The sequence below is a fragment of the Pteropus medius genome, unplaced genomic scaffold, assembly GCF_902729225.1.
Source record: "Pteropus medius unplaced genomic scaffold, Ma_sr-lr_union100, whole genome shotgun sequence".
NCBI lineage: Eukaryota > Metazoa > Chordata > Mammalia > Chiroptera > Pteropodidae > Pteropus > Pteropus medius.
The window spans coordinates 11,291,830-11,317,971 of NW_024345601.1; the positions used below are offsets into that span (position 1 = coordinate 11,291,830).

The 26,142-nt window shown below is 38.1% G+C and overlaps 1 protein-coding gene and 1 pseudogene across 15 annotated transcripts in view; one reads left to right on the plus strand and one right to left on the minus strand.

Annotated features, from left to right (window-relative positions):
- Positions 1-26,142, plus strand: part of PAK5 (p21 (RAC1) activated kinase 5) — a 250,498-nt gene that overhangs the window by 53,116 nt on the left and 171,240 nt on the right. Inside the window, exon 3 of one of the 15 annotated variants that reach the window (XM_039874499.1) lies at positions 17,472-17,533. The exons of the other annotated variants lie outside the window; for them this stretch is intronic. The gene's annotated coding sequence lies outside the window, so the exon portion shown is untranslated. The remainder of the gene's footprint in view (positions 1-17,471; positions 17,534-26,142) is intronic. 15 annotated transcript variants of the gene reach the window in all.
- Positions 3,347-3,465, minus strand: LOC120612113 (uncharacterized; annotated as a pseudogene).

The following is a 26,142-nucleotide window of genomic DNA, read 5'->3' on the forward strand; positions in this document are numbered from 1 at the left end:
AGAATAAAATAATAAAAAAATATTACTGTGAGAATTAAGTGATAAAGTATGCAAAGCACTTAGCCACAGGTGCTCAGGGCTCCAACTCTGCTGTCTGTTATGACCGTGGTGGCTGTTGGAATATAGTAGTCTGCCCATATCCATAGTTTTGCTTTCCATGGTCTCAGTTACCCTTGGTTAACTGCGGTCTGAAAATATTAAATGGAAAATTCTAGAAATAAGTGATTTGTTAAGTTTTAAATTGTGTGCTGTTCTGAGTAGTGTGATGAAATCTCTCACTGTTCTGCCCCATACTGCCCAGGACGTGAATCATCCCTCTGTCCAGCGTCTCTGTCTATAGACACTACCTACCCCTTAGTCACTTAGTAGCCACCCGGTTATCAGATTGACTGTCGCGGTCTTGCAGTGCTTGTGTTCGAATAACCTTTATTTTACTTAATAATGGCCCCCAAGCGCAAGAGTGGTGATGGTGGCAATTCGGATATGAGAAGCTGTAAAGTGCTTCTTTCAAGTGAAAAGGCGTGTATGTATAGGAGAAAACATAATATATGTAGGGTTCGGTACTATCCTCAGTTTCAGACATCTACTGGGGGTCTTGGATCTTATCTTCCATAGCTAATAGGGGCTACTGTACTAACATCTCTGTTATCACTTCCGGTGTCTATTCACTTGGCTCTTTACTATTCTCTGCCCTGTCTTGCCATATGCTTTTATCTTCTTTCTCTGTTCCTTTTCATATACATCCTGACCACATCAAGTCAGTGTTAATCTTCAGGCTTTGGGCTTTTCTTTTTCACTTACGAAACAAGTTATGAGAAGTGTGACCTCCAGACAAATTAGAGAAGACAGTAAGATGTAATTTACCAACTCACATACACTGTCTAATGCTTATCATGTAGAGTTTAAAGAGAAACAATGCAAGGAAAAGTGTCTTAGTATTATTTAAATGGATTATGGTACGCTTGCATAAGCTTTGGGGTATCTTGTATTTCTTTGGGCAAACCCAGCTCGCCTTCCAGACATGTCTTCTTGGGTTGCCATCCATACCTTATTGAATTCACTGTAGCCCTTGTTTGATTTTGAAGGGTGAGGAACCTGATTTTTCAGCTGATTTACCTATCTTAGTTTGAGTTTTCCCTGTAAATGCCTGGGGAGGCAGCATAGGGTGTGCCTCAGTTTTCCTACTGAGGGTTGAGGAAGTTGGAATATTTATCCACCAACACTTGCTTCATCAAGAGTCACTCTATGGATAGTAACCCTCTGGCACATCATGCCTGTTTGGCACACAGGCTGAGAACCTCCCGTTGACCCTCAGGCCAAGGGGAGCAGGAATACCTTGGTATGTGAAACAAGTCTGTGCGGTGTCCCTAGGGTGGACCAGGGGACATGCCTGGTCACTGACAGCATCCTCTTCATTGTTTCTCAAACACCAATGCACATTAGCCACACTCACCAAGTACAGAGATGTATGGAAGATGATAGTGCTGATTTGTTAATATTCAATGAGAAACATAACCACCAGGAATTCCAAGTATGTGTGATCTGACAGTGGCAGCCTCTTTGTGGTCATGTCCTAATGGGGAGCCAGGTTATTTTCACAAGGAGATGAAGGCTTTCAGAGTTGATGATGTGAGCTTTCAGAGTTGATGATGTGGCTAGTATCGTTAAGTTCTGTAGACCAATGGCATCCACCCTGAGGCGGGGGGCATATTACTCTGTGGGGATGGGCTGGAAACTCCTGCGAAAACCTCTTTCTTGAATTAAAAATTTTTTTTCTTAATTACAGTTGACATTTAATATTATATTAGTTTCAGATGTATAACACAGTGGTTAGACATTTATGTGACTTACAGAGTGATCCCCCCAGTAAGTCTTGCACCCTCTTGATACCATTTATAGTTATTATTATTGACTATGTTCCCTAAACTGTACTTTACATCCCTGTGACTGTTTCGAACTGCCAATGCGTAGTACTTAATTCCTTCACTTTTTTTTTATCCAGCTCCCAACTGCCTCTCCCATCTAGCAACCATCAGTTTGTTTTCTGGATCTATGAATTTGTTCCTATTTTGTTTGTTTATTTATTTATTTAGATTCCACATGTAAGTGAAATAATATGGTATTTGTGTTTCTCTGTCTGACTTATTTCACTTAGCATAATACTCTCTATGTCTATCCATGTCACAAATGGTAAATTTCATTCTTATGTCTGAGTAATATGCCATTGCATATACATACCACTTATCCATTCATCTTTTGATTAGAGCATTTGATACATTTACATTTAAATAATTATTGATAAGTATGTAGTTATTTCCATTTTATTTATTATTTTCTGATTGTTTTGTATTCTGTTCCTTTCTTACTCTCTTGCTCTTGTATGTTGATGGTTTTCTATAGTGTGTTTGTATTCCTTTCTCTTTATTTCTTGTATATCTCTTGTAGATTTTTGGTTTGTGGTTACAGTGTGCTTCAGATATACCAGGCTATGTTTATAGCAGTCTGTTTTAAGTTGGTGGTCGCTTAAGTTCTAACACATTCTAAAATCACTACCATTTTTTCTCATCCCCTCCACATTTATGCTTTTGTCATTAATTTTTACTTCTTGCGTGTGTTTGTATATATCCCTTATTTACTGTTGTAATGACACATGATCTTCCTACTTTTGCCTTTTAACCTTTGTACTAGCTTTAGTGTTGATTGATCCACTACTTTTATTATGTTTGCCTTTGTCAGTTAGAATGTTTTTCCTTTGTGATGTTTTCTTATTCATATTTTTGATGAATTTTTTTTTCTTCTTAAAGAAATCCCTTTAGCCATTCCTTGTAATACTGGTTTGGAGGTGGTGAACTCTTTTAGCTTTTTCTTGCCTGGGACCCTCTTTCTTGGATTTGACTCCCCCCACCCCCTTTTTGTTGCCTCCCTTTTGTAAAAATCTTGCTGACTATTGTTCTCCTCCTAATACACGATGCAGTTCCTTAGCCATAAGCATTATATTTATAGTCATAATCCAATTATATCTCTCCAGGTCACCTTAATTTAGTTTGGAGGGTTACCAGTAATCTCTTAGTCACAGCTCCAGATAGATGCTCTTATCCATCACCTTTGGATTTTTAAAAATCATTTCCTTACTACAGGTTAAATTTAACTTAAGTTTTAGGAGATTCTTTACTGTTAACTTCACATAGCTTCCTGTAAACATTTTCTTGATAAAATTTGGAGTTAGGAACAAGTGAGCAATAGTTTATTTATTTATTTTAGGCGAGGCAACCCTTGGTTGACCTCACAGATTGCAAGGACCTTGTCAGCTTACAATCTCTTATTTTTTATTTTTTTCATTTTTTTATGCCTACAGCACCTGATATTCCTAGGTGGTCTCCCATCCAAGTACTAACCAGGCCTAACCCTGCTTAGCTTTCGAGATCAGACAGGACTGGGCTTGTTCAGGGTAGCATGGCTGTAGACAGTAGTTTATTTTAAAACATCATTGATATCGCTCATTCTTGACACTCTCCTGTAGTGGAAAGAACTCGGGAGTACATTAGGTTGAACAACATGAAACTGGCAATATTCAACCATTTTGACCTATAAAACGTCAATTTCATATGGTTCAGCTGACATAAAAATAATCTGCCCTTTTAAAAAGTGAGGCAAGGTGTCTGCATTATAGCTGTGTGCCTTTTAGGTAAATCCTCCCACCACTCTGGGTTTGGTTACACATCTGTAAAATGGGTTTGGCTAGAAGAACTCAAGCTTTCCAACAACTGTCTTTGGTTGCATGAATCTAGGATGCGGGTCACTGCTTTGCCTGCTACAAGAAATCTTGTTTCAAGAATGTTTTTCCTTCTTGTTGATATCTTGCTTGTTTATATCTACCATCATCTAGAGAAAGAGTGTTCCTTGGTATATGTTTATACCTAGGAGCTCTCCTCTGTCCTTTTCTAATCTTTTTCTAATCTCTTTTACCTCAGACAGTTTTGTCTTTCTCTTAAGATAGCTCTAGTCTGAGTTGTCTGTTCCCATGGCAGCCTTAAATAATAGGGGATGATCTCTGTTGTTTATCTATCCTTGATAACTTACTTCTTCATTTATACTGACACCAGAGCCCTGTCTGGCAGTATGGATAACTTCTTGAGAGCCCTTGTTCCCTGTAGGACCTAAATTTTAACAATTCTATAGCCCCCTGTGGCCTGAAATGTATTGATCCTACCACCTTTTCACTGTCTTGCATCCCTTTTATGTCCTCATTTTCTTTTTGTTCCAGCTCAGATTCTAGACTTATAATTATTATACTTACTCTCTTGCCTATACTTTGCACACGTCTCCTTTCTTCTTTCTTTCTATTCTCTTGGCAAAAGTCTAGCTGTGATTACATTCAACTCTTCACTCACTCGTTGCCTTCACATGCCCAGCTAAACAGAGCTGGAGAAAAACATACTATTGTGCGGCTGATTTTACTTTACATTTGTGACCACAAGCTACTTGTGAGTCCTACAGCTTCTGGGTAGTCAGATCCTACTTCTCAAGTTTATTTAGCCACCTGTTCTCTTAGGTAACTATTTCATGCCTTTTCCCCTCTTCTCTCTCATTCCAACTTGTCGCTGATATTACTGCTTCTTGTTTCATACAGAAAAGAGAGTCCATCAGAATAGAATACCCCCACACGCCCCAGAATCGTACTACTGACCTTGAATCTGTACCCATGTTCTCTGCCTTTGTTCCTTTTTCTCAGGATGAACTGCCTATGCTTCTACCAGGGTTGTAAGGTCAACCCTACTTTTTTTTTTCACTTTTATAGTTGTGTTTTTATTGATTTTTAAAATATTTATATCTATTTTCTATTAGTTTCAAGTATGCAGTACCCTACTTCTTATAAAGTAGACTGCCATCTTGTTTCGTATGCTCTAGCAACTCTTCCCTCCATCCTGGATCATCAGTTTTACCTTTCGGTATCACACACATATGCTCTTATTATTATTATTTTTTTAATCTCAAATTCTGTTGACTTCAAGATCCTCTGACTATCACCCCATTTTTCTGCTGCCCTTTAGAGCAAGACTCTTCAACATTCATACACTATTGTAGGATCACCTTATTCCACCATCTCGTATTTCTGTATTCCTCCACCAGCTACTACTGATTTTTTTGGTACCATATTTAGTATTTAAAGAGCCTCTTTCTCCAGAAGTGTTTCGTCTGAATACCAGGTCATATCTCATGGGGAATGGCTGGTTGGTGGTTTAGAACAGATGAAAAGAAGAGGAAAAGCAGCCAAATATTTAGAGGAAAGGTGAAGCCATTCCATTTCATCACCTTTGTGAAACATTTCAATTTATTCTGTGCCTTAGATGTGCTTTCTCTAGCCCACAGCTGAGCTAAAAGTACGTTAAGTCTGTCTAACTGGGCTTGAAGGAAAACTTGGAGACTATTTGTTCTTTTAGATTGCTTTGGTTTGCAATTGGCAGATTTGATTTTGAGGGAAAGAGTTTAGTACATCATTGAAAGTGAAAAAGAAAGGGAAAAGTCACAGCCAAATCTGATGAACTATGTCAAAATCTTCACCTTGTAGCAAAGAAATATTTTTAGTACTGATGGACTTTAAGGGATACAGCATGTCAAAGGGACACCTTTGTACTTACACAGACTGGCAGAGATGTAGGAGAACTGTTAGAACCTCTGCCTTGTATTTTGGTGTCTTGTTTTATTCCATGGGCAGACTTTGCAGAAATAGTCACTCTACTGATGATGAGAGAGGAATGCTTTATCACCACACACTTGGAAACGTGTCCTGCTTCAATGTCAGTTCCTTTATGCTGTGGGTCATCATGCCCTGTATGCCTGTCACTTATCTAACGAATGTTAATTGTGCTAGATTTGCTATGCTGTGTTTCTGATGAGTCAGAAATTCAGGCTTAATAAGTTATAGCTCTGTTTTCTTGCTTTGTTAAAAGGGATGCTTGTCATTGGGTTATTTTGAAAAGGTTTAAAAAGTACAGTTAGCGGGAATTCTGGGAAGGCGTTCACAGTTTTGGAGGTTTAGTTTAAAATCCTCTTGCAAAAACAGGGCAATTTGATAGCAAGTCTAAAAACCCATGGACAACTTTTAGAACAAAACTAGGTGACAGGGCACCCTTTCGAATCCCAGATAAAAGTGGGACAGGATAAACCCCCATCCCCACAAGACCTGCCTATTATCCATGTCTGGCAGGAAGAAATAGAGGGAAGCAAGGGTGTGACTGAAGGACCAGAAAACAGGGGAACCCACTAACTAACAGGTACTCAGTGGAAAGCTTCAATAGTGCCTGAAAATATGTTTTTTATTCCTTATTTATTTAAAAAGCATTTATTGTCCACATTCTGCCAGCCCCAATTTTAGATACTAGAAAGGCCACATCAAACAAGATGAAAAAGGTTTGTATACTCTCATGTTTATTTTTATATGGAACTTACGTTCCAGAAGAGGGACATATAGACAAAAATAATATAATTTCAGAGATATAGGTGTGCTAAAGAAAATAAAGGAGGGCATTGAGAAGGAAATAGGTGATTAGGGTGAGGAAATTCTGTTATGACAGAATAAATAAATAAATTTTTATTGAGGAGGTGACATTTGAGCAGACAGGTGAGTATAACTTAGGGGGCCCAAGTTAATAGAGTGATCAGGATAATTTTTGCTATGGTGTGAATGTTTGTGTCCCCCTACCCCCAAACTTCAGATGTTGAAATTCTGACCCCCAAAATGCCGGTATTAGTAGGTGGAGTCTTTGGGAGGTGCTTAAAACATGAGGATGGCGCCCTCATGAATGGGATTAGTGCCTTTAGAAAAGAGACTCCAGAGAGATTCCTCACCCCTCCCATCGTCTGCAACAGTGAGAAGATGCTAGCTTATCAAGCAGAAAGAGGACCCTCACCAAAACGTGGCATGCTGCGGTGACTTCATCATGGACTTCCCAGCCCCCAGAACTATGAGCAATCAGTTCTGTTGTTTATAATCTACCAAGTCTCTGGTATTTTATTATGTAGCAACCTAAATGGACCGAGACAACCTTGTTGATTATTTGATGCAGTATTGAAAATTATTCACTTAAATAGGTTAATTATTCTGCTTTGCAATCCTGACATTTATATATTTTTTATACATATAATACCAAAAGGCTGCCTCCATCTAAAATCAGAATGAATAATTTGAATGACACAACAAAATTAAATTTACCATTTCCAAAACAGGACATCCAGAGCGGTTTCCAAGACTGTAGTGGTTTAACTTGGTCTTCAGGGATTCAGTTCTGCTGTCCTCAGTGTGCTGATGAACATGGTTGTCATGGTTCTCACACAGCCATGTCTTAATGTAGGAAGGAAAAGCCGTCAGTCTCTTCCTTTTCTGTCTTCTCTTTCTCATATTTCTTTCTTAAAACAAAACAAAACATTTTATTGACATATATGTACAGAAAAGTGTACATATCCTAAGTATATAGTTTGATATATTTTCACAAACAGCGCATCTGGCATCTAGCACCCAGATCAAGAAACAGAATATAATTAGCATCCAAGAAGTCTCTTATAGGCACCTTTTCCATAACTACCTTCTCCAAGTATAACCAGTTGTATAACTTTGAATTTCTGACACTGTAGATTAATTTTGCTTGTTTTGAACATTAAATAGAACCACATACTATGTACTGTCTTGTTTTGGTTCCTTCCACTCATTATGTTTGTGAGATTCACAGCCATTTTGTGTGTGTGTGTAGTTGTAAATTATTTTCATTGCTTTATAGTATTGTTCCTTCTACTGTTGATGAGCATTTGAAAAGTAAACAGTTTGGGTTATTGCGAATAGTGCTGCATTGAACATTCTAGTACATATCTAGTACATATGTACATTCTAGTACATATCTTTTAGTGATCATATACTTGCATTTCTTTAGTATGTGCAGTTTGGTATATAGACAGTTTCATTTTTCATAGGGAGAAGAGTCAACACACTGTATGCAATTTCTTTTCAAGTCTTACTGGTCAATATGGAGTCATATGCCCAATCTTCTATTTGTAGCAGAACCCGGGAAAGAAAATAGCCAATGATGTGCCATTAAATGTTCAACAACCAGCTCTCTGCAGGAGGATTCAGGGAGTGGGGCTGATTTGTAGGATTTGCCAGTTTCCGTGGTGTAATCCTCCCACCATGGCCAATTTCAAGGTATCGATGTTATCTCCTCCAGCTACCAAAGCAGCTCTCCTAAACTAGTACTAACCAGCTTCATCATACCAGGAGCTCTCATTTTCACCCTTCTGTTTCTGGAGCCAGAAAAAAAAAACTGGATAGAGGGAAAGGTAGAGAAGGTTGTTCTGTAGTTGTTCTGTAGCCAGGGTTTTGGCATCAATTATGGATAATTTAATAAACGACCATTCTAATCAATGATTGTTCTTGTAAAATTCTGACTGTTGATTTAGAAATTGGCTTTTAGAGACTACTAGTTATGATAGACTAGACTTATGCTGTGTTAATAACCCTAAAGTATAGCAGCTCAACACAGTTTATTTCTCACTTATGCTAAGTCCCCTGTAGCTCAAGCAGCTCTCCAGTGCAGCTGTTCTCAATGCAGTGATTTAGCAGCCCAGGCTGCTGCTGTGTCATGACTCGTCATTTCAGCACTCAGGCTCCATGGTCACTGCTGAAGCAAAGGAGAGAGATGAGGATTATGCATGGATTTGTAAGATTTTCAGGTCAGAAGTGACTTGTCATTTCTACTCACAGGTTATTTATTGGCCAGAACTTGTTACCTGGTTCCTTCTAAGTAGAAGGGCAATTGGTAGATACGGGAGAGCACATGGATATTTGATGCACTGTAAATGTCTCTGCCACAGGGACCATCCACTCAGGGCCATTTGTTATTTTTAAAAGCCTCATGTTAGTTCATTTTTATACATTTCCATTCTTGCATGTTTCTGAATTATTCTAGAAAAATAACTGACAACTGTACTCATAGAATTATCCATTAGTACTGCATTTTCTCAGAAAATAGGAAACTTCTAATTAAGTGATAATGAGATTAATCTTAATCAAGAATATTTTCTGTATATGAGTTAATGGGCTTTGGTATTGCACTCTACCTCCAGTATATGTAATGCTTTTTTTGTGAACACCATACTTATAACTGATCTAGGCAAGAGTCATCAATGGATGCTAAAACCACTAGGTTAAAGTTTGTTGGGCAAGAGAATATTCGTATAGTCTTTAAAAGTGTCGCCCAAAGATTATTTATTTACAAAAGGGAAAAGATATCATTCAAATGGAGAGATATGGCAGACATTGCCATTTTCAACTGGTCAACTTTAATATTGCCAATAATGGGACAAATTGAAACCATTTGCTTCATAAGATGCATTAAGAAAGGATATAATGTTATCTGTGTAGTATTTCTGCCAAAACTGTTAAATCTGAACGTAACCATGAGAAAAAAAAATCAGGCAAACCAAACTGAGGACCATCTTGGCCGTATTCTTAAAATGTCAATGTCATGAGAACCAACACAGTGTCCTAGATCAAAGGAGTCTCAAGAATCATGATGACTAAATGCAGGGTGTGGTACTGAATTGGATTCTGAAAAAGAAGTGGAGCTATGAAGGACATTATTAGGACAATTTGAAGACTTCGATTATAGACTATATATTAGAAAATAATATTACATCGATGGTACATGTTCCAAAAGAGATCAGTATATTGTGGTCATGCGGTAGAATGGCTTTGATCTTAGGAGAAATATGCTGTGAGTGAAGTGTCATATCTGCAAGTAACTTTCAAATGATTCTCAAAGAAGTATATGCATATATTATATACATATATGTATGCGTCTTTATATATACATTTAGACACACACATACACATGCAGAAAGAGACAGAAAAAGCAAATGTGGCAAAGTGTTAACCTTTGGTGAACATAGGTGAAGGTTATATGGGCAAGAATCTCCTCTTGCAACTTTTCTCTAGTTTTGAAATGTTTCAATAATAAGTTGAGAAAATACTTTTCATTCCACTTATTCTGCAGTTTCACAACTTAATTCATTCCGTAATATTTTGGCAAAATGTCAATCTTACTGGGATCTGCTTCACTATAATGTGAAGATAGATATGTATTTGTATAATAATTTGTCTTGAAGTCCAGGTAAAAATTGAACTTTAAGAAGGCAGACTCTTAGGAATCACCACCCTACCTGTAGGTGCCTAGAACAAGGGAAAGATCCCACCCAGAAGCAGAGAAGACCTTATGTGGGTTTAGATTAACATGGTATTATGCCTGGAAGATGATGATGATTTTTTAATGAAAAACAATGACATCAGGAAGAGTAAAGCTGAAGATAACGGCCTCATTTATTATTTCTGTCAGTTCAGATCAGCTTACACTATCACCAAAAATTGAGTGGAAAAAGCCTTTGTCTAATTCTTGAGTGACACTAGTGATACTTTATATGCTTATTCTGTAAGGGAAACTTCACATAATCTGTAGTGCTAAATGAATGAACTGTCTTTTTAGAACAGGCCCTGTAATTTCATGGGAAGGATATCAATGCCAGGTGAATTGATACAGATGATGAATTTCAAAAAGAAGCTGAACTCAGATAAACGTGCATTTTCTTTAAACCATCAAAAACTTGAAGTTCTGTTTTGGGAACTTCTGGGACATTTGCTGGCCATTCTGTCAGAAGTAGGGTGATGGATTTGTAGAAACAGTATCGACACCTCGTATGCCTTTTATGAGTCCAAATCCAAATGGGAGAACAGCAGATCTGTGTGGGATAGTTCAGCTCAGAATTTAAAACAAGAATAATTTTTTTTTGGTTGTTCCCAGAATGGATTGTTGATCAAACTAATCATTCAGTTCTCAGTACTGGGACTTCTGGTGAGTAGCATGGAGAAATAAAATAATGTTTTAGGATTTTTTTCATTATTTTGTCATTGCCCTAAAAATCTAGAGAATGAAATGATTGATATATTTTGACCTGAATGTAACCTTAGACTTAGATTTTAAAATTGTCTCTTGACATCTTTTAAGATCCTTTTCTCAATGACCCAATATTCTGTCACCAGGCAACATTGTCTTCCTGCCTCCAGGGAGTCATTCCCAGCTGTGTTTGGGTAAACATTGTAACAGTTTGTGGGCTTAACAGAGGACCATGGAGGGGACCAGGAGCTCCTCTTTTCTAGACGTTGTATAGTGGGCATCATCTGCATTCAAGGTATAGTAGCATTGTGTAGAGCAGAGCTGTTCAAAATGGGGTCCACATTCCAGTAGCATCACCATCACCTGGAAGGTTGTTAGAGATGCTAATTCATGGGCTCCACCTACTGTCAGATTGTTTGGGGTGGTGTTACTGGAGAGTGGGGTCCTCTCCTGGTGCATTGTCCAGGTTCTTGATGTCTCGAACAAAGAATTGAGCAAGACACCGAAATACAGTAGAAAAGAAAAGTTTTATTAGAAGGGAAAGCACACTTCCAGACGTGGAAGCGGGCCTGAGCAAGAGAAGCATGGCTCAGAAGGCCTGGTAACAAAGACTTCAGGGTTTTTATCCCTTTTTGCTGTGGGTGGTTACATAGAGTGGGCTTCCTTGATGACTAAAATTGACAGGACTCAGTGATTCATCATTTTGCTTTCTGTTCATGTTTGTTCCCAGAATTCAGTCTGTTATAATGATGTTAATGAACTTCCGGGCATATGCCTCATATTATAATGATGGTATAATGAGACTCAAATGAGTTGAAGGTTGTTGGGGTCTTCTTTGCGCAGGTAGGAGTGACTGGCTTAAACTGGTACCTAAATCTCTGTCTACTGGTTTCTTTCTGTGAGTTAAAAAATGCCTTCTGGCTTGCTTGATTGTGGGTGGATTAGGGCGGACCCCTTCTGAGGTGGATTAGGATGACCTCAGTGTCTTTGCAGGCAGACCAGAAACCCCCTAACTAACTTCCCTGCCTACCTCTTTTCTAAGAGCCATGAACCCTCTTATTATTAGTATGGATGTTGAGGGATGGGAGATCTCTTCTTCCATTCTGCTTCCTGCTGAGAATGGCCATAGTCCCTGCCTACAGGGGTTTAATGGAGCTCTTTCCTTTCCTGCCTCAGTCAGGGTGGGGTCTTGGATTTCCTGCTAAAGTGCTACCTCAGTCCCCAGACAAGGAAAAGATACAAACTCATTTAAATCATACATCTGTTAATTTCTATTATTGATTTGCCTATTAAGTACGTAAAGGGAAACAGGCTTGGTTAATACTGTTTCTTAAAGAGTAAAAAGAAAGACCTTTGGCTTAAAGTCACCTCCGTCCCCCCTAGACTCCAAAGGCCCTGCCTGGCTTAACACCATTTCTGCTTAACAATGAGCTGATGACCCTTATCAATAGCTAGAGAATCTGAGTTCCAATTATCAAGATTTGAGGGAGAGCCTTTTTCCAAAGAAAGGAGGGAAGAAAACTTAACTAGGTTTGCTAAAAAGATTAACTCTGCAAGAGATGTCTCATTTTATTTCCTGCTAAAAGATTAAGAATTTTACAAGTGATGTCTGGTCTCTGTGGGGCCCAGGAATGTTTTAACAAGTTTTCCTGGGTAATTCTGTGAAGTCTAAGAACCTTAGATTTTCAGTAGGTATGTGGCAACAATCAAATACATAGCTTGAACACTTCTCTAAAGATAATCATGATAATGTGTACATCTTGCCAAGTATAAGAGTTTCTCAAAACACAAATGAATGAGCATTTGTCTTTAAGATGTGATAAGAAAGAGGTTTTTACAAATGTAAATGTGCTACAAAGTAATTTTCTTAAAACAGGGTGTTATCAGATGTTTAGCAGTGAAAAGAGATAGTAAAAGAGGCAAAGCTAGATTTTGCAGCATCTTGCATAACTCCTATACCCTTTGGATTATTATTTTTTTCTGTTTCCCTGTTATATTGTTGGACACAGTATTAAGTGAAATCTCCCTCATTTGAACTTTTTCCTTTACTGGATGCTTGCTTGCTTTCTCATTGAGTTCTTAGGAGCTAAGCAAAGATTATATTTGTGTGTTACTCTTCAAGGGACTGGGTTGTGATTGGAGTCATAAAAGATTTGGTCTCTTTTGGAAAGCAGATATGGAACTACACAGTGAGCCCTAGGACCTGTTTCTATGTTGGTAAAAGCTTTGCTACCTTTCTTTGCCTTAAATATGGCCTCTGGGCAAAGGACAAAGTAGGCAATTAGTTTGCAGAGGAAGCAGTCTGTGGACTGAACTGACACATTGCTTGCCCTTATTAGGGCAGGGGTTGCTCATGTACGGATAGAACACATTTTATTTTAATAAGCTGCTATGTTCATTTTATCTCCCCCAAAGTCAGTGGTGTGTTAAATCCTGAATTGTAGCATTGGCTGAATTTTGTGGTATAAATACTCTCACCATGGGAACAATTTCAAGCTGCCAATGTGAGGTAACTGGGGTGAAGCTGGGACAATCTGCCATCACTATTTTGTGCCAGCTCATACTGCCCAGAGTACTGCCTTCCCATCAGTCTCATAAGATTAAGGAAGATGGGAATTGTGCTAGCCTTTAGTGCATAGGAAGAATCGCTATTGATATACAGGCTTGACATACATGGAGGGAGACAGGTCTTTGGTAGATGAGAAAATCTTCATGTGTTTTATTTACCCTACTTTGTTGGCCCCCTGTGTTGCGTGAGCTCTAAGTGTTGGCTTCTATGTTTCTGTTATAGTAGGATGAGTTCACCACAAAGCATGAGGCTAGGAGGGACATCACACCTCAGGTTTGGGGTAAATGACTTAGCAACACCCTTATTCTCAGCTAAGGCTGCTCCAAGAACCAAAGGGAACACGTGCACACAGCTCTTTGTTGTCCTGGAAAGCTGTTGCACACATTTGTTGTGGGAGGAAATTACAAAAGAGCCTGCAATCCAAATAAGATTGTGAAGTAGCTGCCGGGGCAGCAAAATTTCCAAAGCAGAGTCGTCCTCCTCCAAGAATCCTGTTAATTGTTAATATCCCAAGAGCAGCAAATGTTCATATTGACTTTTGTCAGCACCTGAGTTCAGTGTTTGATTATTCTTTTCACCATGAGGCTTAGAGCCTAGAACACTAGGATGGGTTATGCACTATAAGATAATAAAGAGTGGGTGTGTTTTATCTAGGGAACTAATTTATTCTTTACTACCAAGGTATTTGGAGAGAAGAAAGGAATTCAAATAAAAGTTTAAAAAACAGACTAGAATGAAGGAAATCAATAGAACCAGGGATAAAAGTGCTCTTGAAAAGACCTGGGATGTGGAAGGTTTGTTTCATTAGTGTAGTCATTCATTTACATGGTTCGTGAAATTAGGCCATTTTATGAGGGAGAAAATGATAAGGCACCTGGCCTAAGGATTCAAATCCACGTGGAAGTATGACAAAACCCTCCATCGAATCTCAGAGTCTCTGAACTCTGGTGTCTCCTTTTAAAAAGAATTTCCCAAACAGAATTAAAGAGCAGAGCTATAAAATCTTCCTAAAGACCAGGTTGAGTGAAATCCAATGAAATACCTAGGAGAAAAAAAAAAATCCTGTACCAGAGTTGATGAAATTTAATGTTTACATTTCTTTTTTGTAGTCACATATTTTCATCCTGTCTTGGATAAAGCAATGCAGTAGGTGTGGTGGTCATGAAGGATATTACAACACTTTAGCTTTAAGGAGTTAAGTTTATGAAGAGTCGAAATAAAACTCCCTGACAGATGGAAAGGTGTGGGTTGTGTCTAGTAGGTTTTTTGTTTTGCTTTTCATAGTGTTTTAATTTGAGTTCTCTCATATGCACACCTTTAGAGAAGACTCTAACAGCAAGTATAATTTTGGGAAGAAGTAATCCCAGGAGATAATGGGGACCAGTGGAAGTGAGGCAGGGCAGGGGGAGAATTCAGTGAAGGGTATGTTACCCAGTGAGTTCTCCTTATGGGCAGCTGGTGTTCCGTCCTGCTAGGGAATTGATGACACATTGCAGAACATGCCCCCAAATTATCCTCAAGGAAAGGCAAGAAAGCTGGTGTGTTTATTCTGTTTACTTTACACCTTCAGTTAAAGGCTGCCTTCAGGGTCATTAACTGTTTGACACCATTGCCTTGCCAAGCACAAGGACTGTTTGTTCCTGCAGCCTGCTAGAAGCCCTCTGGATAGAAAGTTACCGGTATTTCCAGTAAGGAGCCTTCACTGTGCAGACGCAGGACGTCCTCAGTGTAGCACCATCCAAAAATGTTTGTTGTGAGCCACGAATGTGAGCTACCTATGTAATTTTAAATTTTCCAGGAGCCACATGAAGAAGACACATGTGAAATTAATCTTAATAATACATATTTTAAGCAAGTATATAAAAAATATCATTTCAACATAGGTGCAGTGTATAAATTGTTAATGAGATCATTTACCATTTTGGCCCCAAATCTTTGAAATTTGGTGTGCATTTTACATTTAACAGCACACTTCACATCTCAGTTCAAACTGGCCACTTTTCAAGTACTCAGTAGTCACATGGGGCTAGTGGCTTATATTAGGCAGGGCAGTTCTAGGGGAGTGTACCTGTGTTTGACTTACTGTTTACTGCATTTGGTGACATGTGTCAGTTATCCCCTGAGTAACCTCCAAAATTAATGCTACCCAGTGTGTCAAGGAACCAAATATGTAGAATCAAGTTTTATCCAAATGATGCTTTATTTCTCAGTGAGATTATGGTCCTCTGATTTCTCAAGACATAAAATCTGGGATATGCTGTCTTCTGTTTATTCTATAGAAGTATTTTGATCATAGATATTTCGAAAACTTTAACATTTTAAGGGTCTTTGCAAATGCATTGCTGCTGTTTTTGTTAATATATCAGTATAGGGTTTTATTAGTGAAAATAAGGCCCTCATTTATTCTTTTTTTAAATCGTGATATAATTGACATAAGTTTCAGGTGTATAGCAATGATTCAATGTTTGTATATATTCTGAAATGATTACCACAATAAGTCTTGTTAGCATCCATAGCCATAAATAGTTACAAATTTTTTTTCTTGCGATGAGAACTTTTAAGATCTACTTTCTTAACAATTTTCAAACATACAGTGCAGTATTATAAGTATAGTCACCATGCTGTGTATTACATTATTCACTTTTCCTTTGTCTCTTCACCCACCAAATATTTATTGAACACCTTTTTGGGGCCAGACACAGTTATAGGACCAGTGGCCCTTTGGTGAGGAGACAAAGGCTCTGCTTTCATGGGATTTATATTTTGGTGGAAAAGGTCAACATTAAACAGTACTATATAAATATTATAAGTGCCATGAAGAAGTGTTTTTTTAAAGACTTTTTTGTAAGAGCAGTTTTAGGTGGACAGCAAAATTAGGAGGAAAGTACAGAGATTTCCCGTGTATCTCCACACACTCACAGTCTCCTCTTTATCAACACCCCCGCCAGAGTGGTACATTTGTTACAACTGATGAACCTACATTGACGTGTCATAATCACCCAAACTCCATAATTTACTTAGGTAAAACAGATTCTTAGCAAATGCTTTTTGCATTCTTTTATTAGGCTTTATCTTACTTTAATCAAATGCCATGTGTAAAAATCAAATGCCATATGTAAAAATAAATAAGTTGGGTAAGGGTCATTTAAAATTCTCTTTTAAAAGAGAATTCTTCACTATTAAGAACTTTTCACCTCAGGGTTCCTTTAATTATAGAGAGTCTTGATTTAGATTCTTTGAGCTAATTTACAGAGGACTTTTAGGAATGTGTCTATACTGTAAAATGAGTTACAGTAAGTCTAGTTAGGATGTTTACACTGTCATATTTTGCATCCCTGGGTGCCTAATTTATGGGCAGTTCACACATCATACTTTCCCACAGGCTGTCAGATGCGTCGGTGAATCACTGTACCATCTTTCTGGCATAAACTTTAAAGACCTTTGAAAAGTATCTGCCAGCAGAGGAGGTCAAAGACTTTACATTTCCATATTTCCTGTTGAACCCTAGGAGGTATTTATTTGAGTTACTAAGTGAACAAGGCTATGATTTTTCTATTAATTAAGGTTGTCATATTCATTGGGTGAAATGTGAAAGCATTTAATAATTTAAAGACTTGATGTTTTCAAAGCATAATTGACTTTTGAGGTTTGAGACATTAAAGAAAAAAATGTTAACTTGAAGCAAAGGCACTTGCAAAGATTTTACTGCAGCTGATGGCATATGCAGAATATTTCTGGAGTTATGCTAGAAAGATTCTTTCAGTATGAATTTGAGTATAATAAAGTAAGTGTTTTATTACATAATAATTGACTTTAATAGGTATGGTTATTTCATTTGGCTATCAGAATCATGGTAATGTAACTATAATTGAAAAGATTACATTTATTATTTTTTTTAAATATCTTTAACACATCAGATTGGGTCAGTTGATTTAATACTTAAGATCCTACATCTGTTTTCTCAGATTTAATTTTCTGGGATATATTGCTTCCTGCAACTTCTTAAGGCATTTCCCAAGAGACAAAGGTAGCTATACATCTTATTTCTTAATTTTTCAATGCAAGTAAAATAGAAACTGATGCTGGCTATCTTAAGCAAAAAGAAACCTATTAGAAAGATTGCGGGACTGAGAGAATTGATACAAGTCTTGATGCTCAGGCTTTGCAGGCAGGTAGGAGCCAAGGGCATTCTAGCTGTACCTTAGGTTGGGGTTCATAGAAGCAGAGCGCTGAGAAGGGAATTCTGGTGCAGATGACTTACTGAGGGAATGCTCTGGAGAGCGCCTCACAGGAGTAAGGGGAGCAGGACAGGGCAGGAGGAGTCAAGCAAAATATGAGAATTCAGGTAAAGTTTAGCCTCAGTTTGATTCCACAGGGAACCCTGGACCTTAAATATCATCAGAGAATTGTACCACCTTGAGACAAAGGGTTAGGCTGTTGTGCTCCTGTATCAGTTAGTCATTGGCTGTGGACTGTCTCTGGATGGAGCATAGCCTTCCTGGCAGTGATGTCCTGCTGAAGTGGCTATCTGGAAAACGGGGTGGGTGGGGGGGACCAGATTTATAGCATTTGCCAATTTCCATGGTGTAAATACTCCCACCATGACCTCTTTCAAGCTACCAATGTGAAGAGACTGTGGAGTTGGGAAGAAATTTGCACAATAAGCTCCTGAGCTAGTATGAGCTCATTCCAGGAAATCACTGCTTCCAGGCATCTCCTGGAGAAGGGGTTCCTGTCTGTGAAGGGCAGTTCTGTGGAGAAAAGGTCACCTGTAAGCTGTTAACAGCCAACACTCACAGCAGTTGGGAGTAGGTGCACTGTCCCATGAATGAAGATCTGGGAACTATCTACTGGAGGCTAATGTGACATGGGGAATGTGGCGAGGGACACAGTAGGAACAGGACCATCAACGGTCGGGCTCCTGCTGCTGTGGTTACCTCTTTAGTTATCTACCAATTGCCATTGCATCACTCATTCAAAATGCAAAGTCCTTGAAGAAGGTATGTGCCCCACTCACGTTGTACTAGGAAAGTACGAGGAAAGATTTAATCCATTGTGCTTCATCGAAGCCCCAAAAGGCTGAGGAACGCGTACTGATGGGAAGTGGAGGCTGCATAACATCAGTGGCAGATATTTACTACATATGGAGTAGAAGTTGGCAGAATTGTAACAAAACGAACTAAGATTTATTGAGTATTTTTTTACTTAATGTCAGTACTTATTTGCCAGCAACTGTTTTACGTATTCCATACACTGTGGCAGAAACTGTTGGTTGCCTCCCTGCTAGCGTTTCTCCCAAACTTCCTTCCTGAGGGCAAAATCCTGCTACCATTAAAGAAGCTAAAAAATGCCAGATAGCAACATTCCCAGGATCCTTGGCACGTAGGACATAGGCACATGACCCAGTGAGTCCTGAGGGGAGGTCTTTTGGGGGTGAACCTTCTGGTAAAGAGTTAACCTTTTCTATAAAAAGGGAGACATGCATAAAGGGAAAGTACAACATCTTATTTTCTGCTTCGAATGAAACCCTGTCAGAACACGATGCTTGGAGCTATGGTAGTTATCTTGTGCTAATGAGAGGAAAGCAAAGAAAATTATAGAAACGCTAACTTGTAACCTTGAGGTTGTACTGTTAGATGAACTCTGAAACCACCTATTTGTGGTGTCATTATTGTGGTGTCATGGGACCTTAAACAATCCTATTAGTTATTTTATTTGGTGTTCAGTAATTTGATATGCTTGTTTTATGTTGTTTAATGTCACAATATCCTGCGGGAGATATATTCTCATTTTCATTTCACATGTAAGGAAACTTGACTGAAGTATGACGAAAGTTCAGGGGCAGAGATCCTTCTCTATACCAGACTACTTGGAATGTTAATAACACTTCCTGTTGACTGTGTTCTATATGGTACATACCTCAGTTCTTCCTGCTTTGTCCCCATTGACATTTTCATTGGATTACTACCATGAAACCTGAGTTATTCAGGAATCAGTCTTGTAGAACTATCATGGTGAAGGTGAGGATCACATCTCTTTAGGAACAAAACCATCCCTGACAATAAAAAGAATCTATGAATATCGAATTCCAAATTAGAAGAGCTCCAAATAAGAGTATGGACAGCCACTTGTAACTCACTTCAGATCAGCTGTGATCCAGGCAAAAGAAATACTAATTCATGGAAGAGAGCTTCAGCTTTTAGAGCGGGGAGACCTTCACTGTTCAGTACTTCTCCATTTTTCAGTATTTCTCCAATTAGTACCAGAGCACTAATTCCACAATTGCTGTCCTCTTTTATTTTTATTTTTATTTTTGCTCTTCGTTATGTCTTCATTGCAGATTTAAACTTTCCCCTTTTCTATGGTAGTCCCGATAATTTAGGTGGGAATCAGGGCAGCAGTTACTCTATCTGAACACAAACCCAAATGGGGCATGAAAAAATTTATAGATAACATATTGGTGATGACAGTTAACACAAAAATGAAAAGTCATGGGGGAAGGCATTGTCAGGCATGTCATTGAAACATCTTTGGCTAGAACCTGAGTCATGCAGAGAAAGTATTCAAAGGATGATGTGATTTTTAGCTGCTCACTCCCACACTAGCTCATAGTTCAGTACCCTCTCCTTCCCTACGCACCCTAAGATTATGACATGACTCCTTTTTCATTACGTCCACTTTTTCTGCCTTCAGGAAAGTTGGTAAAAAAAAAATGTAATTTCTCAGTCCCTTTTTGTTTATTTTACTTGAATCTATGATGGAATTAAACTGAGACAATATTCTGAGACTCTGAGATTTAACTTTGGAATTTTCCTTGGTGGCTTTATGTTGCATCCTACATGAATTACTGATGGATGGAAAGCATAAAAGACTTTGAACATATCTATTTTCTTGGCATTATGCCAGGAGGAGGGGGTATGTAAAAACTCAGGTCCTCCTCTTTTGTGATTATATGGTGTGAAATTTGGGATGGCCATCGATCCTGTATTTCCTTTTTGTAGGTGAGTAAACTGGCACAGAGAGAGGAAGTTCCCTGTCAAGGGCACTTTATGACCCCGGTGTTCATCTCTCTGGTCTTTATTCCATGCTCACTCCTCTACAACGGTCTACAGTCCAGCACCTTTTGGGGACTATTTTTCAGTAGGACTTCGTAAAATATGAAAAATGTGATATAATCTTCATGATTTTTTAATTGGTATTTCCCTTTGTGGAGTATCACCTTTCATGAAATGGTAGGGTTAAGAGAAGCAGATAAGCATGACTGTGTGTGTGTGTGTGTGTGTCTGTGTAAAATGTTCTTGTTAAAATAAGAAGTGGATTACTATATTAATTGACACCTAGAATTTAAAAAAATACATACTTCTCTGTGCAGCTTGACAGAATGTAAACTACTGCATTCTTGCTTGGCCTTATTAGTTAATGCAAAATTTAAAGAACAGGAATTTATCATATATTTCTTGGTCTGTGATACATCAATACAGACCCACCCTCCAATGATACATTTTGCTCAAGTAACATGGACTTTCTCTGATTATAATAAACATTATTTTAGGGCTGCTTATAGAATAAGAAAACAAATGTAAATTTTCTTGAGTAGGGTGCTGTACTTTTATAAATTATGTAGTGTAAACATACTTGATTCTTTGCTTTCCCATTGGAACAGTAAGTTGTAGCTGTGTAACACTATATTTCAAAATTTAATGATTTAAAACAACAAGGATTTATTTAGCTCACTGGTCTGCAGGTTGTCTGGGCAGCTATACAGATCTAGACTGGGCTTGGTTGTTTTAGCTGCTTGGCTCCTGTGTGTGAGGTCAGCTGGAGATCAGCTTGGGTTTGGCTGTTCTAGGATGCTCTCTGCTGGGATGTTAGGTCTCTTTCCATATAGTCTCCGGGATTCCTGAAGGCTAGTCTCAGGGTATTTTTATGGCAATGGTAGGGTTCTCAGAGTAGAAGCTACTAGGCTTTTCGAAACCCAGCCTCAGAACTGGCTTATTGTTGCTTCTGCCTCATTCAGTTGGCCAAAGAAGTCATATAGCCAAACCAGATTCAAGGGGTAGGGAAATAAGACTCTGCCTCTTGATGGAAAGAGCTGTAAGGTCATTGCAAAGGGCTTTTGGATACAGGGAAGGATTGAAAATCAGTGGTCATTTTTGTAATCTTCCACATGCTAATTCCTCATGATGAATCAGTCAGTAATTTTTATCTGTTCTATAGCTAAAATATTTTTAAAAATTCATATAACTCTCACTACCACTAATCCAAGCCACTATCTCACTTGGCTGACCACAGTAACTCCCTTACTTCTATCTACTTACTTCCATTTTTGGTCATCTCTATTATGTTCTATACACAGCAGGCATGGTGAACTTTAAAAAATATAAATCAACTCTTTGTTACTTCTCACTCTAGAATAAATCTGTACTCTCTTCCATGGCCTAAAATGTCCCATGGTGATCTGAATTCTGCCCAATACCAGCCTTACTTGCTTCCTGTGAAGTCCTGGGGTATATCAAGCTCGTTGTAATTACTGGATACTCTCCCTGGTATGTTCCTTCTCCAACTTTTTATATTATTGATTCTCATACAACCACATCTCCTAGAGAGTCCTTCCTTAACCACCTGTGTCAAGTAGGACTCTACCTTCCCATCATATTGCTTTTTGTATTTTCTTAATAATACTGTTAATGTTGTTAATTTACATATTTATTGCCTATCTCTTCCACCAGAATGTGTACTTCATAAAGTCAAAGATGGTATCTGAGTAGGCACTCATTGCACATGGTAGTTAATGAATGTTTGTTGATCTCCTGTGGAGCAAACTCCTACATAAAATTTTTACTGAATAACAAAAATGAGGAAATGATTGTAACCTTTTTCTTAAAATGTGTTTATTTTCCATATTTTTATGGCAGTATACTCAGCTACACATCATAAATATTGATCATGACAAATTATCTTTATTGTGGAAATGGAATTAGAATTGAGATGGTCCAAAGAATTAAAAGTGGATGTGTCTGATACTCCATGTATTGTGATGACGTTTTCAAAAGAAATATATTAGTACATTGCTTAATTCAAAAAATGCAAGCAAATATTTTCAGAAAAGGGTCCATACAAAGGCCTTGGTATTCATGGCCTCATTTTCCAAATGGAGGAGTGAGCTCTCTGAAATTGAATTTTATTCATGCTTGAGATTGAAATGAAATCTCTCTGTCATGAAAAATGGGTATCAGGTGCTTTTGATTTCCTTTTATCAGCTGCTAATCGGAAGAGATGAGAAGAGAGAAACAAGCTAATGAAGAAGCCAGCCATTTCATAGGCAGTTTTATCGTGGGAAGCTTTGTGACAGTTAATTAGATGATGGCCTTGGGAAATACATTGTGAGAGAGAAATGGAGGAGGAAGTTGTATATTGCAAATCTTCTCCCTAGGTGGATAACATCTAAATGTGTTTATGCTAAAATATTTTGAGTCCTAAGAACTAGGTGTTGAACAAGAGACATCTGGTGTTTTGAAGATGCTACAGGATCTTTTTCCTTACAGGTCCTCTATACATTAGTACTGGTTTGTATCTATACATTAGTAATTATATCATCTCTTACTATGAATAGTTTAGCAACATGTTGCAAGGCATGTTTGTAATTTGGGAGGGCTGCCAAATAGCTGCAGTCTCTTTTTTGCTGGGAGATCTCATTTTCTCATTTTTTGAAGCCCAGGAAGCTTGACACTCAGTTTCCCAGCCTCTTTTGCAGCTATAGCATAGGCTTGTGACCTGGGCTTGGGCAATCAGATAAATGAACCCTAGACAATGAGGTAAAAAAGGGGAATGGGAAAGAATCTGTTTTATTGGCAGAGGTAGTGGCAGCTGGGGTCATAGAGCCAGGAGGAACTATGACTAGTGCAGGTGGTGGTGGCATTGCAAGCTATGTGACAACACACATATGCTCTCGTGGACAAATTGGGGTGGAATTCTAGTTATGGTCCATCGTAGCCTCCTTTGCCTCTCCCTGGTTTGTTCTTCAGGCTTCCCAGCAGTGCTGTGAGTTACCCATTATCTTTTCAATAAATTCTTTTACTCTTTAATAAAGGAAGGTCACTTTTTATAGTTTATATATAAGAACCATGACTAACTCGCTCCCATAGGAAATGCTAACAATGCAATGAGTAGTTCTAATTTATCAAAAATATATAGCTTCATATATGATTAATGTAATCACATGTTAATGTTGCCCAGCACCACCCAAATAATGAGATTCTTATTTAGGAGGATTTAAGTGTTGTTACATTGGTTTTCCAATTCTTTTATTAAAATTATAACTAATTTTTAAATTAAATTTTTTGTCAGTGTGATGCTTCACTCTTTTTTAAAGATGTCACTTTTTAAAAGTAGAGTTTTATTAAGTAGAATTAGTCTATTTAACCATTTTCCCTTGAGTCTGATCATTCTAGTTTTATTATTTTAGGAGGTAAAAGGGAGGCAAACATTGCTGTCACCACCAAGAGAGTAATTCCCTTTGGTAGAAAGTGAGGGCAGAAACTGTGATAAAGGTTAATATATTAAATAGTTGAAGGTCTATGTGGCTCAGCAATTATTTAAAATATTTTATTGGCTGCTTGCTAAAAGCCAGGAATTATACAGCACCAGAGAGTCAGAACTGAATAGTGCTCAGGTAATTCTTCTTTAGGAAATACAGTTCTCATTACTTATAGTCTAGGGCAGCGGTAATCAAAGTATGGTCCACAGACCTGTTTGCCATCTGCAAACTGTTTGTTACTAGTCAACAATGGATTAAGGAATTTCTGGCAAAAATGTATAATATATCATTCAGCATACTGTGTAGTCCAGCTGAAGTTTCTCTAGTATATGACTTTCTTAAGAAATAGTGACTTGACTTATATCCTTGTGCCAAGTTCCTTATCTTATCACTGACCATAATAGTTTGTGCAATTGGGTACTTTGAGTAGCAGTAATTTAAAAAGGCAAGAAATAACAGGTGATTATACCAACCTATGGAGCAACACAATATGACCTCACATTAACATTCATTTCAAAACAAACACTTAATACTTATTTTAGGACCCTCATTTATTATCTTCTTCTTTCCATAAGTGAACCCTGGACAGGTGTTAGTATATACAAAACACTTTTCAGGATTTTGTTGGGTTTATAAAAACAACGAAGAAAACCGTGGCCATCATATTTCAACCTCGTAAGTGGGAAAAGACATAAAAGCAATTATATTCATTCAAATACCAGATATGGTTGAATGCTCTGGAGTGTTTTTAATCAGAATTATAGTCTATTAGAAAGCTCTGTCTATACAGTATTTTCACTGAATATTGAATAAGTTGACTTATATTTTATCTGTTTTGTATGTGTGTGTGAGTTAACAGCCCTCAAAGAATCTTTAAAAAACCATTTTCTCCTGACTAAGGGAAAATTAAGGAGTATTTGTAGATAATGATAATAATAATAAAGTAAGACATTGGGTTTTTTTTGTGAACAGCTAAGGGGTTATTTTCTAATAATGCATCATTCATTTAAAGCGCCAAATCTAAAAATTAAAAATGTTTTTGATCACAGTTTAACTAGAGATAGTCAAAACTAACCTGTGGTATTGGAGGCCAGAAGAGGAGTTATGTTTGGAGGATCATGGCAGTGGAGAGCGTGAGAGAAACTTCTGGAGTGCCAGAAATGTTCTAGGCCTGTACTGTCCGATATGGCAGCTACTAGCTACTATCGCTATTGAAATGCAAATTAATTAAAATAAGTACAATTAAAAATTAAGTTCCTCAGTCACACTAGGCACATTTGACATGCTCACTGACACTGTGGCTAATGACTTGGGCACTGTATAATTGTATTTTATTATGGAAACTTCATTACAGCAGAAAGTCCTATTGGACAATGCTTGTGTTAGATCATGGTCTGGGTTGTTACTGGGCATACAGGTATGTTAACATTCATTGAGCTATACACTTAAGATTTGTGCACTTTATCATAGTAAGTTATTTGTCAGTTTGAAAGGTACATAAAGAAAAAAATTAAGAGATTTGACTCCCTTGGCTTTTCTACTTCAGCTCAAGGGACATCTGTGTGCCACCTGGACACCGAGAAGCTTGGGAAGGGACTTAGTTGGTAAGAGAAGATGCGATCCAAGACCTGTGCCACCATGGCAGAGGAAGCCTTCCCTGGGAAGGGAAGGGCAGGGCAGTGGCCGCCTCAGGTCCACCAACCAGAAGGAGAGTGTGGGGTTGCCAAATAAAATAGCGCTGTCAGTCTTTGGATGATTCTTACCAGAGAAGAGAAGATCTTATTCTCGGCATGGCAGATTGGAAAGTTTTGGAAACACATTTTATTAAACGTTGGGCTTGCTCTGGGTCATTTTAAAACCTCGCTTCTGCTTGATGCAGATGTTCTCTTTATCGCTAATTTCTGGGGGTGAGGGTGGGTGTGTGTGTGTGTGTGTGTGCTTGGCAGCGCCTTGATGGAGGGGAAGCTGGGGCAACAGCTAGTGAGAAAACAATATATTCCATTAAACTAGATTCATAATTTCTTTTTTCTTGTGGTTTTTACATTAACATTTACATCTTTTTTTTTTTTTGCCAGATTTTGGGATTTTGGCAGAGTTAA